General features: G+C 35.6%; 1 protein-coding gene across 7 annotated transcripts in view; it reads left to right on the top strand.

Annotated features, from left to right (window-relative positions):
* PCDH9 (protocadherin 9) overlaps positions 1-15,974 on the top strand; it is a 671,837-nt gene that overhangs the window by 311,334 nt on the left and 344,529 nt on the right. The gene's annotated exons all lie outside the window — the stretch shown is intronic.

Raw genomic sequence — 15,974 nt, 5'->3', positions numbered from 1 at the left:
ACATAGGTGGTATCAGAGAAAAAAACCACATTGTATTTAACCCTTCAATGTAGGGATAGGTAGTGAATTAATCACTCATCATCAGACACCTCTGGAAGCTTAGATTAAATCAGCTTATCTCCATTTAGGTCCCACAAAAAATAGTACTCTTACTGTCCTTCTGTTTGTTTTTGGCCACACCTGCCACATTAAATGAATGAATTCAGGGACCCACTCAGGCCTTCATCCTTAGATTCCATTTCAGGTATGCTGAATCTGTTTGATTCATTTGTTTGGGGCTTGGCATATGGATAAAGACTAAGGTTCAAGGACAGCTTTTCAATTTACTTGATCTCTCCTTTGATCTTGGACCAAAAGCAATTAAAGGAGTTCTTTCGAAATTGGTGGATGTCTAAGCATGGAAGAAGATTGCTTGTGGTTTCATGTGCTGTACTCTTCTGTGGGGCTAATTTCTCACCCCCTGCATTTTGGAAACTAAGATGGACTTCCTCTTTACTGCGTTTGTCTACCTTTTTACCTCAGTGGCAACTAAGCCCCACCCAGTCACTCCCTCACTTTTCCTGTGGTGGGATAGGGAAGGGAATCAGAAGAGTAAAAGTGAGAAAGCTCATGAGCTGAGATGAAGACAGTTTAATAGAAAAAGCAAAAGCTGCTCATGCAAGCAAAGCAATATAAGGGATTCATTCACCACTTCCTACAGGCAGAGAGGTGTTCAGCCATCTCCAGGAAAGCAAGATTCTGTGATGTATGCTGGTCATTTGTGAAGACAGTTGTCCTGTAGACCCATTGAATCCATATCTGTTCAATTTAGAGAGAAAGATATTGTGAGGGCCCATGTCAAAGGCCTTATGCAAGTCCAGACAGATGACATCCATAGCTTTTCCCTTTTAATGTAGTCACTCATCACAGGAGGCCACTAGGTTTGTGAGGCAGGACTTGCCCCTGGTGAAGCCATGCTGGCTGTCCTGAATCACCTTCCTGTTCTCTGAGTGCCTTGGAGAGGCTCCTCCTCCTCCTCTAGGAGAATCTGTTCCATCACCTTCACAGGCACAAAGGTCAGGCTGACAGGTTGGTTGTCCTCAAGGTTGTACTTTTCTAACCTTTGTAAATGTGGGTGTAGTGTTTTCCCCTTTTCCAGGTACTTGTGACTGAGTCTGAATGCCATGACATTGCTAATAGGGAGAGTGGCTTGGCAACTGCATCAGTCGATTCCCTTAGGAATCTGGGATGCATCTCATCATGTCCCGTAGGCTTTTGTCTGTTCTGGTTCTTCAGGAAGCTGATCTTCTCTTAGAGTCTTTGCTCTTCCCAGTCCCAATCCTGCTTTCTATTCACTTGAGTCAGGGAGAAGTCGCCAGGATGGCAGGAAAAGAGTTTACCAGGAAGGCCGAGGCAAAAGAGTTGTCAAGTAGCTCAGCCTTCTCCTCGTCCACAGTTTCTAATAAACCAGTTGTGTTTATTGGTGGCATAAATGCTTCCTTGGACCTTCTTTTTCTGGCTGACATACCTGTAGAAGTGCTTGTTATTTTTGCATCCCTTGACAAGTTCAGCTCCAGTTTTGCTTTTCATTCCCTTCCCCACACAACTGGGAAACATCCACATAATTGTCCCAGGGTACCTGTCCTTGCTTCCACTGCCTGTGGAAGTGTCTGTGTCACTGGATGGCATAGATATTCTTTTGAATTTGTTGCATGTCTCTTTGTATTTTCGCACTGGTAAATGTCATCATGTGTATTCTTTTTTATTGTTCAGCTAAATGTAGCTTGTATTCACATGACTGTAAGAAAAATTCATGTCTTGCACCATGTCTAAATATTTCTTCTGACTGTGATTTTTTGAGGAATGTTTGGACTAAGTTTCAAAGAAGCAGCTATACTTTTGAAACTGTTGTCATGCTGTCACTTCTTACATGATAGAACAAACTTTCTGAAGTTACCTCCTTAGAGTCTTTATATATCCTGGCTTTTCTGGCTGTGAATCAAGATCCCATTAACAAGAGTTCTTCTGATCACTCTTGCTACATTTGGCAAAAATAATGGGATACCTCCTAAAGAAGGTAAGATCTAAGCTGTAAAGGTCCTCAAAGATTAAAACAATTTCAATTACCCTTCCCACTGGTCCAGATTTAAGTGTAGTTTAATCCTTGTAACCACCTCCACTTAACAAGTGAGTCACACATTTTCTATCACATGAAAGCTGTGAATATTCTGAAGTGTAGCCTGAGATTGAAGCCAACACATAAATCTCTCGTAGATGGACGACAATATGACTATTTTTTTCTTCTAATTAGTGCACAGCATTTTTGCATAATTTCATGGCAAAGAGAGAGTTTGGTTTAGTAAGAATAAATTATTTGGTTTGGTATTCTTTCAGTTTAGAAATATTTTTTTTTTTTAACATACTGACCATGACTGCAATGTTATTTGAAACACTGTATGCCATGGTCAGTTGTCCAGCTTTGACGCTGCAGGGTTCAAGTCAGTAAGAGGTAACACTGTCAGTAACACTGTCTGACACAGCCTTTTGTATCAGATTTCCTTAAAGAGATATTGTTGAAATTGTCTAGGCTAGACTCAGAATATAGCAATGTGAATTATCAGGGATCATCCTTTTGCATTTAGTTAGCAAAAGTGTTTCTTTCATGACACACAAATGCATTGTTATGTGGCCTGCTAAATGGTTATAAATCACCAATATAACTATTGAACTACAGTTCAGTATTAATAAATAATTGTAATATTAAACATAGGTCAAGCATTTGATAATTTTGCATTTGTCAGGGGGTTGTTTGTTTGTAATATCTTGTTATCTTAGGTAGGAATGTAGTACTCAGCCAAGGTACATTTATTTTCATTTTCAAGTTCAGCCTTCCAAAAATATTTTTTGACAATACAGAGAAAGTAACTTTTGGAGAACCTAGAAGTGGGATGACTCCCATGCATTAGTGTGTTCAGCACCTTATAAGAAAACCTTGCACAGGCATACTAATTACCAGCTAGATCATGTAAATATATTTGTCTGGTTCTCTCACTAGAGCTGCAAACTGTAGCTCCCTCTCTAAGCAGTTATGTTGGCAGATGGCATGCTGGTCCTTTTCCAGTAGACTTTGCCAGCTCACAGGGCTACCACCCACTCCCTTCCTCTTTCCCCAACCTTGCACCTCCTGTATCTTTTTAATACCCTTGCATCTCCCCAGAGCTCTTGGAAGGTGCTGTATTTAGAGAGAGGACAGTTTCATGTTCCAGGAGATTTTAAAACATGCCAACTAAGGCTTAGCTGGCATGCTAAAGTTTGCAAGAGCATCTGTCTATAAAATATTCTGACTCTACTTCTTACTGATCTCTGTTGGAGGCTTTGAGGGGAAGCTTGCAGTTCTTGTTCTACAAACTGAAAAAAAGAGAAAAGTCCTTAAAAAAAATCTGTAAAATAGTTGGAACTTAATAGAAAATATATTTTGTTGGTACCAAAAAAGACGGCTTCAAGGCTACTACTCTGTCTTCTCTTTCCTGCTTACCATGATTTATTCTGAGAAGTTGTGTTTGCAATTTGAAAATTTGAAAGAGACTTTTTTTTTTCAGGATGGAGGCTCTGGAAATAAAGACTGTTTAATATGTGAAGTTAGAGAAACTCTTTTAATGTCCAAAAGTGAATTAAATCTGAAAGTTAAGGCAATGACCATGATCAAAAAAAAACCCAGATCCATAACAAAGTTCAGCTTTGTGAGAGATTTTCTTATTAATTAGTACTCATATAGCATTATAGGAAAATCTATAATACTAAGCAAGATCGGATTCCCCAAAGATAAAGGTTGGCTATGACCCAAAGGCTATACAAACTACAATGAAAACCTGGGCAAATAATGGGTAGCAAGAAATTTTGTTAGTTTAAACCCAGAAAATAAATGTATATGTACTCTTTATATTTTAAAATATTTACCAGCTATTAATAAACCCTTGTGGTATCTCTATCAAATGTAATGACATGGTTTTTATTAGGCAGAAAGAAGGTTTGGTGCTTTTGCATTTTAACTTATGGTGCACCGAAACTTCATCTACTGTTTGCACAAAAAATGTCTCATTACATGAAGGTAATTAGGTATCTGTCATTGCCAGATGCTGTTCCTTTTTTAAAGATGGTGACATTTCAGCACTGAATTAAGACTGGATTTGAATAAGGATTTACAACCGACCTTCTCTACACTACTTTCTTATCATAAAGCACACTGTACCTAGGTAATTGCAGTTTTCTTCATGCCATTTGCAAGGAGTGCTGTTTAGGGTGGAGAACAGGACTCAGAATTTTGAGGAAAACTCGTACTTTAAAGCTGGCACAAATTAAAGCTGCAGTTATGACTGGAAGTTGGCAGAGACAGACTGCAGAGTACTTTGCTCCAGCAGGTCTATCCCTGCACGACTGGCTTCATTATCAGCCAGCAAGCAAAAAAATGGAAAAAAAAATTAAAAAATAAACCCAAGAAAATGAAAAATGTGAAGATCACTACTTTGAATTCCTGCATTCAAATGCAGGTTTCCTGGCCATGTGGGGTTTTTCATAGGGGAAAGGTTCTGAGTTACTCTTTTGCACTTCAGTGAAAACCAGGATCTTGTATGGTTGTTACATTTCTTGTGCTTATGGAAGCAGAGATGAAAGAAATATTCTTCATCACCTCCATGCTCCATTTGAAAAGTTGATGAGCTGTAGGATATCTTTTTTTGCTTTAGTTGGTCTCTGCAGCAGTGGAGGATATTTGCTCCATGTGACATAACAATTCCTATAAGCAATGTTTTAAATTCCAGAGCCAGTCTTTGAAAGAAGATATCAAAAAACATAGCCATCCTTTCTTCTTTTTTTTTTTTTTAGTTACAGGAGAGGTATTTTTGTTTTCTTTTGTTTTACCACATGTAGCTGAATAAAGTTACAGACAGAAGACTTGATGAGTCAGTAATATGTCTAGTGACTTAGTGCTTCCGTTTCCATATACTGAATCCAAAAGACACTTGCTTGGTTCTGCTTATGTCAAATTATTATGATAAGTCTCTCAGTCACTTTCTGAACATTTCCACTGTTGTCATAAAATTGTTAGCAATGTGGAGGGTTGATAGAGTAATATTTTCAAGAATAATTAGTGACTGATTTTTTTACTTGTTTTTTTTTTGCTTTTAAGCCTGTTTCTTTTTTGAGTGACTGTGGTGTAGTACTGTATTTTCACAAGCATGTAGTCAGCAAAGGTAAAAGTCCTATCAGCTATAACCAGTTACCCACACATTGCACCCTCTCATCTTGTGGTCACTGCTAGATCTTTGGGTTTCTAACCACTTTGTAATTGTAGCTGCCTTCCTGAAAACCTTTATCTTGTCATGGAATCATAGCATCATTTAGGTTGGAACAGACCTTTAAGACATCAGGTCCAGCTGTTAACCCAGCACTGCAAGTCCACCACTAAGCCACGTCCCTGAGTGCCACATCTACTTGTCTTTAAATATCTGCAGGGATGGTGATTTTATCAGTTGTCTGGGCAGACTGTTCTAATATTTGGCAACGTGTTTGGTGAAAAAATATTTCTTACTGTCAAATGTAAATCTCTCCTGGTGCAATTTAAGGCAATTTTCTCTTGTGCTCTCACTTGCTACCTGGGAGAAAAAATCAACAGCTCCCACACTGAAACCACCTCTCAGGGAGTTATAGTGTAGATAAGACCTCCCCTGAGTGATGCAGGTGAAATTCAGGTCTTCGTTTTATCCAAATTTTTATCTTTTTTAGGCTAGGTATTGAATTTGGGAGAAATTTTGCATACCACTGCAGTTCTAACAGAGTTGTGGTACCCAAGTAATAGATTTTCAGGTATTGCTGAAAAAGAAGTTAATGCATGAATTTGGTTTTAGCTTTGTCTCTAACAACTGCAGAAAAGAGTAGTGAGTGTAATAATACACTATACAAGACACAGTTTCACCAGATCCATCACAGGATGTTAAGTAGGTTTATTGTTTGACATATCTTTATTAAAATGCAAATTTTGGCATTTTCCCAAGCTGGCAAATCCTTTCCACTCAACGGTGTGAAGCAATAAAACCCACACAGCTGTATTCTGAGGGAAAGTAATATTGCTAGGGCAATTTGCTAAAAACAGTAAAGAAATTCAAACTTGGGTCAAGAAAAACCATCAGAAGATTCTAAAAAGAAAGAAAGAGAATCATAATCTGGCTTTCAGTGTTGTCATTCACCTCCCTTTCTTACTTATTAACCAGTACTTTCTCAGGACTTTTACTGTTCAGTACTCACCTTCATGTTTTGCAGTCATATCTCATAACAAAATGACTCAAATAGTGTCCTAAATGTTTTCAACTGCAGCTTACCAGTATAAGCATTCCAGCTCATCTGTATTTGAATACCATTTACATAAATTGAAAGAAATGGTACAGTTACATTGTGAACTAAATGAAGACCAAGGAGGAATCATTCAGTAAAAAGGAACAGTGCTTGGCTAATGGTGTGGGCACTGAGGTATTCATCATCCTGTATGTAAGCATGTAAATGGCAATACATTGAATTACATTCCCTTAGATCAATTACTTACTCTGTTAGCAAAACCTCGTTGTTGTTGTTGAATCTAACTGATTGAATTGGCTTAATAGCACCTAATAAGTTTCTTAATATTTTAAAAAATTAAAGTGTGAAAAGTTATACAAGTGGGATAATATCTAGTAAGTCTAGAAGAAATTAGATTGTATTTAGCATAAGTGGAGACAGAGGAATAGTTGCTGATTGGAAGGTCCCTATTTTTTAAAGCAATGAAAATATCTAGAGGGAGGCACTAAATGCTGCTTAAGCTGTGCAAGGGTACAGGAAAACATGTGCGGCTGCAAGTTGTGCAGGTGAAAAGGAAATTAATCCTCAGTTCTGAGCACATATATGCTATGATAAGATACAAAGCAGAGCTAATTAATTGTGGGTAACACTAGACTAAACAGGCTGGTATGCACTCCTGAAAATTATACAGAGAAGTCAAAATATTAGTATAATGCTGGCATTAACAAAAGCTAATAAAATATTAATGTCAGAAGAGAAACATTAGCGATCTTTTGTAGGATACGTTTATTACAGAGAATACTGGATTGTTTAAAAAAAAACCAAAACAGATTATAGAGATGACCTGGTTTTGTTTCTGATTTATTTTTGAACCAGACAGTCGAGGCATTTACAGCTGCCAGCATGGGAACTGCTGGACTCTCAGCAAACTCTTCTGAAAATGGAGAGTGAATGGAAGGACTACTTTCTCTTGTTAAGACCAAAAGGATGAAATGAGTAGTCTTGGCTGCATCTGCCTTGGCAAAGAGCCAGACAGGATTCAGACAGTGTTTGGATGACACATGGTAGAAAAGAAGTAATGTTTTAGCTACACATGTAATATGCAAGGAGGATTACCCTCTATCTCCAGTGACTGCTTTTATATTTTCAGAGCCAGAGAACACAGACAGCGAAAGAGCTTGATTTAATGATTTAGAACTTCATTTTAGCCGTGAAAAATGGAACTTTGACTTTAGTGGGAGGGCTAAACTTTCAGAAGAAACAGCTTAAAATTGGGGGTGAAATAAATCATTGCAATTTTAAAAATTTGAAACTGTCAGGTGAATGTTTCACCAAATAAAAAAGAATACCCTAATCATATGCCTGTAGAACCAAAAACATTTAACAAACATTAAAAGTCCTAAGTTAGTAAATTCTTTAAAATTGGGTTTATGGATACTATATTTCATACTCATTCCCACCTTCATGAAAACGTAACATGTGCCCTGGGGTAAACACGCTGTTAAAATCTTAGAAAAATTGAATAATTCACTGTTTAGGTGGTTTGATAAAACTGTCTGATGTAAAATGTAAGGTCTAAGTAGTAATCACATGATAGGTCTGCAAAATGAGTCAGGTCTACAAAGTTTTTTTTGTTAGAAAGAAAACAGCTTTTGCCTAAAGAATGGGTGTAAAAAACAAAGAAAAAAAATCAAGAAATTTAATCTTTAATTGGCATTACTGATGTCAGATCCTAAGAAATTTTTAAGGTATTCAAAGTAGAAATATAAACTCTCAAATTATAATTTCAAGTCAATTCATCCTTTCTTATTTTTATTGAGACTCCATGATTCCATTCCAACCTGAACATTTGTAAAATCCATGCACCTTTTGAAAGCTGAAAGAACAAAAGAATTAACCAAGAATGATGTTCCCTCATTTCCACTCATAATCCATCAAAAATATTTCTGTAAAGATTGATTTAACTTAGAGAGTGCTCTAAAAATGACAATTGATAATGACCATATGCTTGAACATCCAAAATTTGGAAATTATGCATATAAATATGAAAATGTTTGCCCAAATGAAATGCTTTTGTTTTAAATATTCCACTTTTGGAGACATTATTATACTCTTGGTAAATTTCTTATAATGTTAACAATCTGTAGGTTTAAATAGGTTTAAAAATGTTCCAAAGTAATTGTCCTTAAATTAATTTTTTTATGACATGAACAAAAAGAATTTCAGTTTTGAGTGTTGTAGGTCTTTTTCAAGTCCATGTTCTGTATTTCATCCCTTACTCAGTTCCATTTTTCTCTTTACCACCACCTTAGAGTTCAGCAAAAGTAAAGATCTTTCTCCTTAATATTGAAATTTTAAGGACATCATAACTATAAGATGTGTATTCCTGAAGAATTTTGTCTTTTTCCTAGAACATAGCTCTCAGCTACGTTGGGCACCTATGTTTTTAAGAGCCATATATATGCAGGAATTTTATTTTGTGTATACCTATTTTTCAATTATAAAGTACAGAATGAAAGTAATAGGAGATTTCACTATCAGTTTTTATCTTCATTCACATTTGCAAATCAGTCTTTTTTTTCTTCGTCCTCCTCTGCAGTCACACAAGTAGCTACTGTCTCTCTGACTCCTTTCTTTTCTTACATTTTTCTTTCTTAGTTACATTTTTATTCTATTTTAATTTATTATTATTTTTCATTCCCATATCCTTTTTCTTTTTTGTTTGTTCGTGGCAGATATTAGTACTTCTGTCATGAATGTATCTTCCACAAGAACAGAAGAAGTTTTAGTGTTTTCCATTCAACTTACTGCTTTGCATTTTTAAGGTTATTTGCAGGTATTTTTAATGTCTCCTTTTGTATAACTCAGCAGAAAGTTTGTGGATTGTTATCACAGAGTACATATTAGTCTGAAGAAACTCAAACAAGTCTGTAGGAAGTTTGGAACATTTTAGCTGTACGGGAAGGTGATGAGCATTATTATGAAGGTTAATCAAGAATAAAGCCTTAAAAAGAAACTCTCTCCTAATCACTATTTTTGCAGATGATAAAAAGAAAGCCAAAGAGATGAAATTGACAAATGTAGCATATAATGGTCCTTCTTGGAGCAGTACTACAGGGGCCTCATTAGCAAACGTTTTAGTACAATCATTTTTACCCCTGTGGCTGTCACTTCAGACTACTCAGAAAAGGTGGCTGTAGGAGCTAATCACAGCGATGCCTTTCTCAATTGTATTTTCCTTGTAAAAATGAGGCACAGGAGAGTTAGCAAGTTCTAATTGAAATCAGAATTATCATTGCCATGGATGGCATGCTGTGTCTGAAGGGTATGTTTGTGCCAGTGGAAAATTACCTTTTCCCCCTGGTAAGTTTGGAAGCTTTATACTTAAATGTAAAGTTGTGCTGAAGTCAGTATTAACATACATTTTTTTCTACTATTTTCAATACCATTTGCATCTCACTGAGCAGAAGTACAGTGGTTAGTTCATGTTTAATATTACTAACTGTGGTTGATAAGGGGAGGGGCAGACTTAAAGATGTGCCATTTACATCACAGTTTAAAGTTTAAATGGGCTCTCTCTTGCATGTTATTCATTTTCCTCATATATTCCTCTATTCTCTTTCAAAAATAATTATAAGCACCATTTTTTTGTGTGCAGTTTAATTGCTACCTTGAGAGACACTACAAGACTTCCAAGGCTAAAAAAATAAATTGTTTAAGACCAGAGCAAAGTTTTACAGTGACATTTTAAATTGAGGGAAGATCTCAATTTTATTCAGTTTCAGAGAAGTATCCTCTTGTATCTATCCCTCATATAGATACCAGAAAATAGACAAATGAAGCTAGAAAGGAGATTCCTGAACTTGCATTCCTTCCACCATTGAGATTTTGTGATGTTGGAGTAATAATAAATTGCTGTAGTAAGTACTAAAAATATTTCTCCTCTTTTCCTCTTGGAAAACAAGAATGTATTAAAAAACAAAACAGGGAAAGAAATATATTACTTAGAAAGTTTTGAGATCCATTAGGATGTCTTTTAATTTCTGTTCATGTCCTAATGCTTTCTAGATTTGAAAGACTTTACAGTTTTAAAGAATTTACACATTCCTAAAAGGAAGGTAAAAGGAAGAATCCCGTCTTAGTCTATGAGTAATTGGTGAAGCCTTATTAAACTTCAAAGTGTTTCTCCCAGAAAGAGCATGGTACCACAGTGAAGAAGACATGAATCTCTGTGAAAACATAGGTACATTGAACCATACTTTTATTTTAGAGCAGACTTTTGATTAGTTGAGAAAATGGAGGCCAGACATCAAATGTCTTTTCATACAACATTTGAGTGTGTGTTTAATCCACTTTTACTAACTTCAGGTGTCTTAAAATGTTATTTAACAGTTAAAAATCTTTTACACCATGTTGTTATATCTCAGATGAATTGTTGTATTGCTAATTATTGCCATCACTAAACATCTGAAATTGAGGAGAAACCACAAAGTTGTTCCTAAGATTTAGAAGCCTGAAAACCTTTCAGTAAGTTAAGGAACTGGGATTTTCTGATATAAGTACAAAGAACCCACTACAGCACAGCAGTAATGTGTCCCTGTTACCAAGCAAAGGCACGCTTGAAAAATGAGAAAAACTTGAGAACAGAATTTCTGTCAGTATGCCATCAGCAAAATTGATATTCCCTTCATTTGATTGTTGATTAGGTTGATCATTGAAGGGAAAAGGTGAAGCAGTTCCTTGCTGATCTAATTGTAGACCTTTAAGCACTACCTATAATGTGTCTGCTTTATCCGTGATCTCCTCATCTTTGGTCAAGGAAATAAAATAGTGTTATGGAATAAAAATTGGGATAGCAAAGAAGGGGTTTTGAGTTCTTCTAGTTATAGAGAATGCTATTGAGACAGCAATAAGCAAGGAGTCTGAAAACAGGTAGCTATAATGGAAACTATTTTTCAGCTTTAACTGAAGCAGATGCTATCACATACGTTTTGTGATACTGACTTCTGAGGAGGTGAGCATAAGAAGTGATTAACCCAAGAGGTTATACTGGCTGAGGTGAAATTAAGGTCAACAGAAGTACAATAAATCCTCATGCTTCTTGAATGTCTAAGTCCAAGTGCAGATATTCTGAAGGGTTTTATTTGTGACCAAGAGAATTTTTTTTTCTTTTCTTTTTTTTTTTTTTTTGGTGGTGAAGCAGTATTGTGGAAATAATTCCCTAAAGTTTTAGAGGTACAGGGGAGAAGTACCTCTAAAACCTAAAGTACCTGAGAGAAGTAATTCTAAAGCTGAAGTCTATAGGGATAAACACAGTTTCCATAATAATTGTTGTAACTGAGTCATAAATGTTTGTATTCAAAGGGAATACTTTTATAACTATTAAAAACTTTGATTTTGATAATTTTAAGCAAGATTTAAGTCAGAGATAGAAAAGAAAAAATAAAAAAAAAAAAAAACCAAAGCGACAAACAAGAGATAAGGAGAGAGAAAGAATTCTTGATCTCTTTTCACATCAGTATGAGAAAAATATCAGAAAATGATCCAAAAGAGGTAGGAAGGAGCTGGAGTGATGAAATCAACACAGAAGACTGTTAAAACTGTTCCACTTGTATTGACATTATGGATGATAATGTTGGTGCTGAACTGACTTTCTAGTCTGTCTGTGTCTGAAAAACTGAATAACCTTCAGACTAATTTGGCTCATTTATCTGACTAATCAATTGTCTGGTTCCCTCAGTCAGTGCAAGGAACGTAGCTTAGTGGTTTTTGTATTTTCTTTTTTTTTTTAATCCTTTATTCTTTGTCCTTTCATCGTCTGTTTTTCTACAAAGATGGACATGGGGAGAGAGGTATTTGAAGCCGTTCTGATACAGATAATAAATTACCTTTTCCACTGTCTCCTTCTCCCATATCCTCACGTCCATGTGCTATCCTGAAAGCACGAACAATTAAGAAGGCAAATACTAAAGTACTAGTAAGAATTGATTAGAAAATATCTTACAGGAGGAAGCTACACGATTTACAGATGTAAATTTTCAAAACCAAAATATTTTCCTCTTGAATTATCTTACTTTTTGTATTAAATTGTTCTTTACACAATAGTAGAAAATGCTGAAATGTCTTTACTGTTATATTTCTGTATTGAGTTTTTTAAAGAAAATCTAATGTTGTTGTAGAAGGTTTTATTTATATCCAGTGGTATCAGGTTAAAGATATGGGGCACAAATATCATAGCATTGCATTGAAAGAACCACAGATTCTTGCCACATTCTTGTTCCCAAGTTACGCTCACTGTCTGTGTGCTTGGTTTTTGCATGCTTAAGCACTTTTGTAACTAGGACAGACCTCAATGTAGGCTAATATACATGATTTTAGTGGGTTTTTTTCTCCCTCTCATAGTAGTTTCTAGTTGGAAGAATGTTCGCTAAACAGTTGGGAATATTCTTTATCCAGAAGAGTAAATATTTCCTTCCTTTCTCTCTTTGTTTTCTTTGTCTTTTTATTTTTGGAGTGGCTTTGTTTTTGTTTTGTATTTTGTGGGGTTTTTTGTTTGCTGGCTTTGGGATTATTGTCATGTTTTAAAGAAGATAATGTTGAGAAATTACCTTTGTATCATACACCCATGAATATCAGGAAGGGCTCTTTAGTTTATAGCAATTCCCAAATTTCTTTCAAAGACTAAGTTTCAAGAGACATTCCCCAAGCTTTGGATAAAAAAACATTATAAACGACAGTGTGTAATATGTATCATTAGTGATGTTCTCAGAGGGCTGTCTTAAAAAAAAAAAGAAAAAAATATTTCTTAATTGTCAGTATCACATTCAAAGTGAAGGAAGGGAGGGCACCAAAGGCCAAAGAGCCAGACTCCACTCTACCACTCTATATTCTGTTAATGCAGATGTTGTAATTAATCTTTTGAGTCAATTACCCTTCTGGTGGCTTATGGGGAGAGCACAGTCATTAATATTTCCAATAAACCTGATTGTAGTCAGATGAAATTTCAAACAGATTTCAAGCAGGAAAAGAAATTAGGTCAATAGAAATAGCCACTACAAATTAATGACCCCACTGATAAATAACTTCAGCATTAGCATCACTACTTCCATAAACTGATCCAATGATGTAGAATTAAATCAGACACTACTTCACTGAATAAGCAGAAAGTACAGTGCTTATATCTATTTTTTTTCCTTTTTTTCTTTTTTATACACCTAAAAGTGTGCTACTGGATCAAGTGAAGTATAAACTTTTAAAAACCCTAAATATGGGGAGTTTAGTGTGGTTTCTTTGTTTTTCTTCTATGTTTTTCTATGTGTTAAGGCATTTCTTCTGTAAAGAATTTATTGTGGGTCTGTCTCATATGATAGCTAAGATATTCAAAAAGAGGAAAACACCTGGGCTGAGAGGAGATCTTGTTCTACTATGAAAAACCATCAATGCATGTACAAAAGAGATAATAATTTAAGGTGTGTGTGGGTTTGTGTGTGTGCACATGCAGTGACTTCAAGATCCCACTGTGATTCTTCATAAACTGAGAAATCATCTCAGGCCCAGATAAATAAATGAATCCTAACACCCCTTATATCTGACATATATATGTACAGATGTGCATACAGGTAGTATACACATATAGACCAGGACAAAAGGCACTATTATTTAACTTGTTTTTACTGTTTTTAATATTTTAGTATTACCTTTTTCATGTCTTTCCAAGGCATTCAGTTTAGTATCACTTTGTATAGAAAGGAGAAGGAAAACATTACAAACCCATGAAACATCCTAAAGGCTACATTACCCTGTACTAAGTGAGGTGGAAAAACTATGTTTCATGTTGCTTTTTGCTTTGGCGTGATGAATCTTCAAATATCTAGAAAATTTTGTTTCAGTCTCATGGAAATTTGTAATGTAAACATAATATTGCAACTGAATATAGGTTGCATATATACCGTATACTATATACACTAAATATTTAAATTTAAAAGGACAGTGTGATTCGAGTATAATGGGAGAAGACTTCAAAACCAGCCAGCTTCAAGCTTCAAAATTGTTCTTGCCTGTATTGACTAAATTTGTTAACAGCACACATTGCTAGTAGTTAGCACTTAATCACTATCAATCCTTCCTGACAAGCTTATTTTAAATTAGCTACGAGTGTACAATGCCACTGAAGTGATACCATTTTAGTTCATACTGATAGCTATAATCCATCAGTCCGGGGAACAATTTGAGAGGGAAAGCCATAACAGAGTCTATCACCTTCTTTCCTCCTCATCCCTGCCTGCAAAACACCACTGGTGTTCTGTGTTCCTCTGACTTTTCCCCAAAAGAAAATTGGGTGATATCAGCTTCTTTTGACATTTATTTTTGGGATGAGGGCTTCTTCTGGTTTTGCAAATTCTGCAGGATTATTCTGGTTCCATCAAACACTCTGCCTGCCTTCTCTGCAGGATTATTTTGGTTTTGCCAGACATTATTCTTGCCTACTCTGCGTCCTTAGTTCTTATCTTGCAGAGTTTACCTCTTGTGCATTTTTTAATGCACCCTGTTTGTGCCACTGCATCACAACTCCATCTGTGTCTTTGTCAATTAAGGCTATTATTTATACATTAAAGCTGAGCTGCACTGCAAGATGTTATTAATGTTTTTACAATGTGAAAGTGTGCTTATGTTCTGTACCTGGTTATGCTGTTTTGGTGTGCTTATGTCTGTAGCAAGAAAGTAAATTCTAATTTTCTTGCTTAATAGGCATTTAATTACTGCATGCAACAGGCATCATTTTTGGCTACAGTAAAACCAAATCATGTTTGGAAGCAAGGACATTTTAACATAGCTTGAAACTTAGTCCCATACGTGCATCAAAAAAGGTTAAATGCCTAGTCAAGTTCTAGTTAGATTCAATTTGTGTTTAAAAGGAATGTCCTTTAATAAGTTCTTGAGTCTCAATAGAATCGAAGTGGTGCCTTTAGCAAACACAAACTGAACTGCTTCTGCAGAAGAAAACTCAGATATATGTTCTGAAAAGTTAGGCAAGTATGAACTTGATTCACCACTTTGGAGCATGAAGTCTAGGTGGCAATCACTGATTTTAAAACAATTCAAAATCATGATAGTTTACCTTGATTGCAATCATAAAAATCCTGACAATCACAAAACTGTTCTGAATGTCTGTGAAAACTGTGTTGACACATTTTTTTTCTGTATTTTTTCTTAATATCTATTCATCTAAATGAGTAAATTATAATTTTCCACAGGCAATTTAAAAAATTGGAAAAGAGATTTGGAAAGGTCTTGTCTTTGGATGAAAGAGGGAAAATATTGCTAAACGTAAGCACCTTGTGGTACTGAACGTGCTGAATCTCGAGTTGTGTTTCTGAAAACCTTTCAAAACTTTGCACATAAGTTATCTTTGTGTGCTTAGGAGACAACTTCAAATCACACAAGGCAGCTAAGCAGCAGATCACTTTAGGCTGTTACTGTCTTTGGCTATATTGGCATGTCATATCTTTCTATTATTTGCAATTTAGCACTGAGCACTGTAAGGCTCTGAAAAACTCACTCAATGAGGCCTTTAAAAGGGCTTATGGTTGTTCCTGTACTCTGAATTAGAGGCATGGGAGAAATACTAACAAGATGTCAAAACAACAAAACAAGACATTTTAACTTTA

The sequence above is a fragment of the Melospiza melodia genome, chromosome 2, assembly GCF_035770615.1.
Source record: "Melospiza melodia melodia isolate bMelMel2 chromosome 2, bMelMel2.pri, whole genome shotgun sequence".
Lineage (NCBI taxonomy): Eukaryota > Metazoa > Chordata > Aves > Passeriformes > Passerellidae > Melospiza > Melospiza melodia.
The sequence above is the reverse complement of the archived record's forward strand: the minus strand, read 5'-3'. Positions and strand labels throughout refer to the sequence as shown.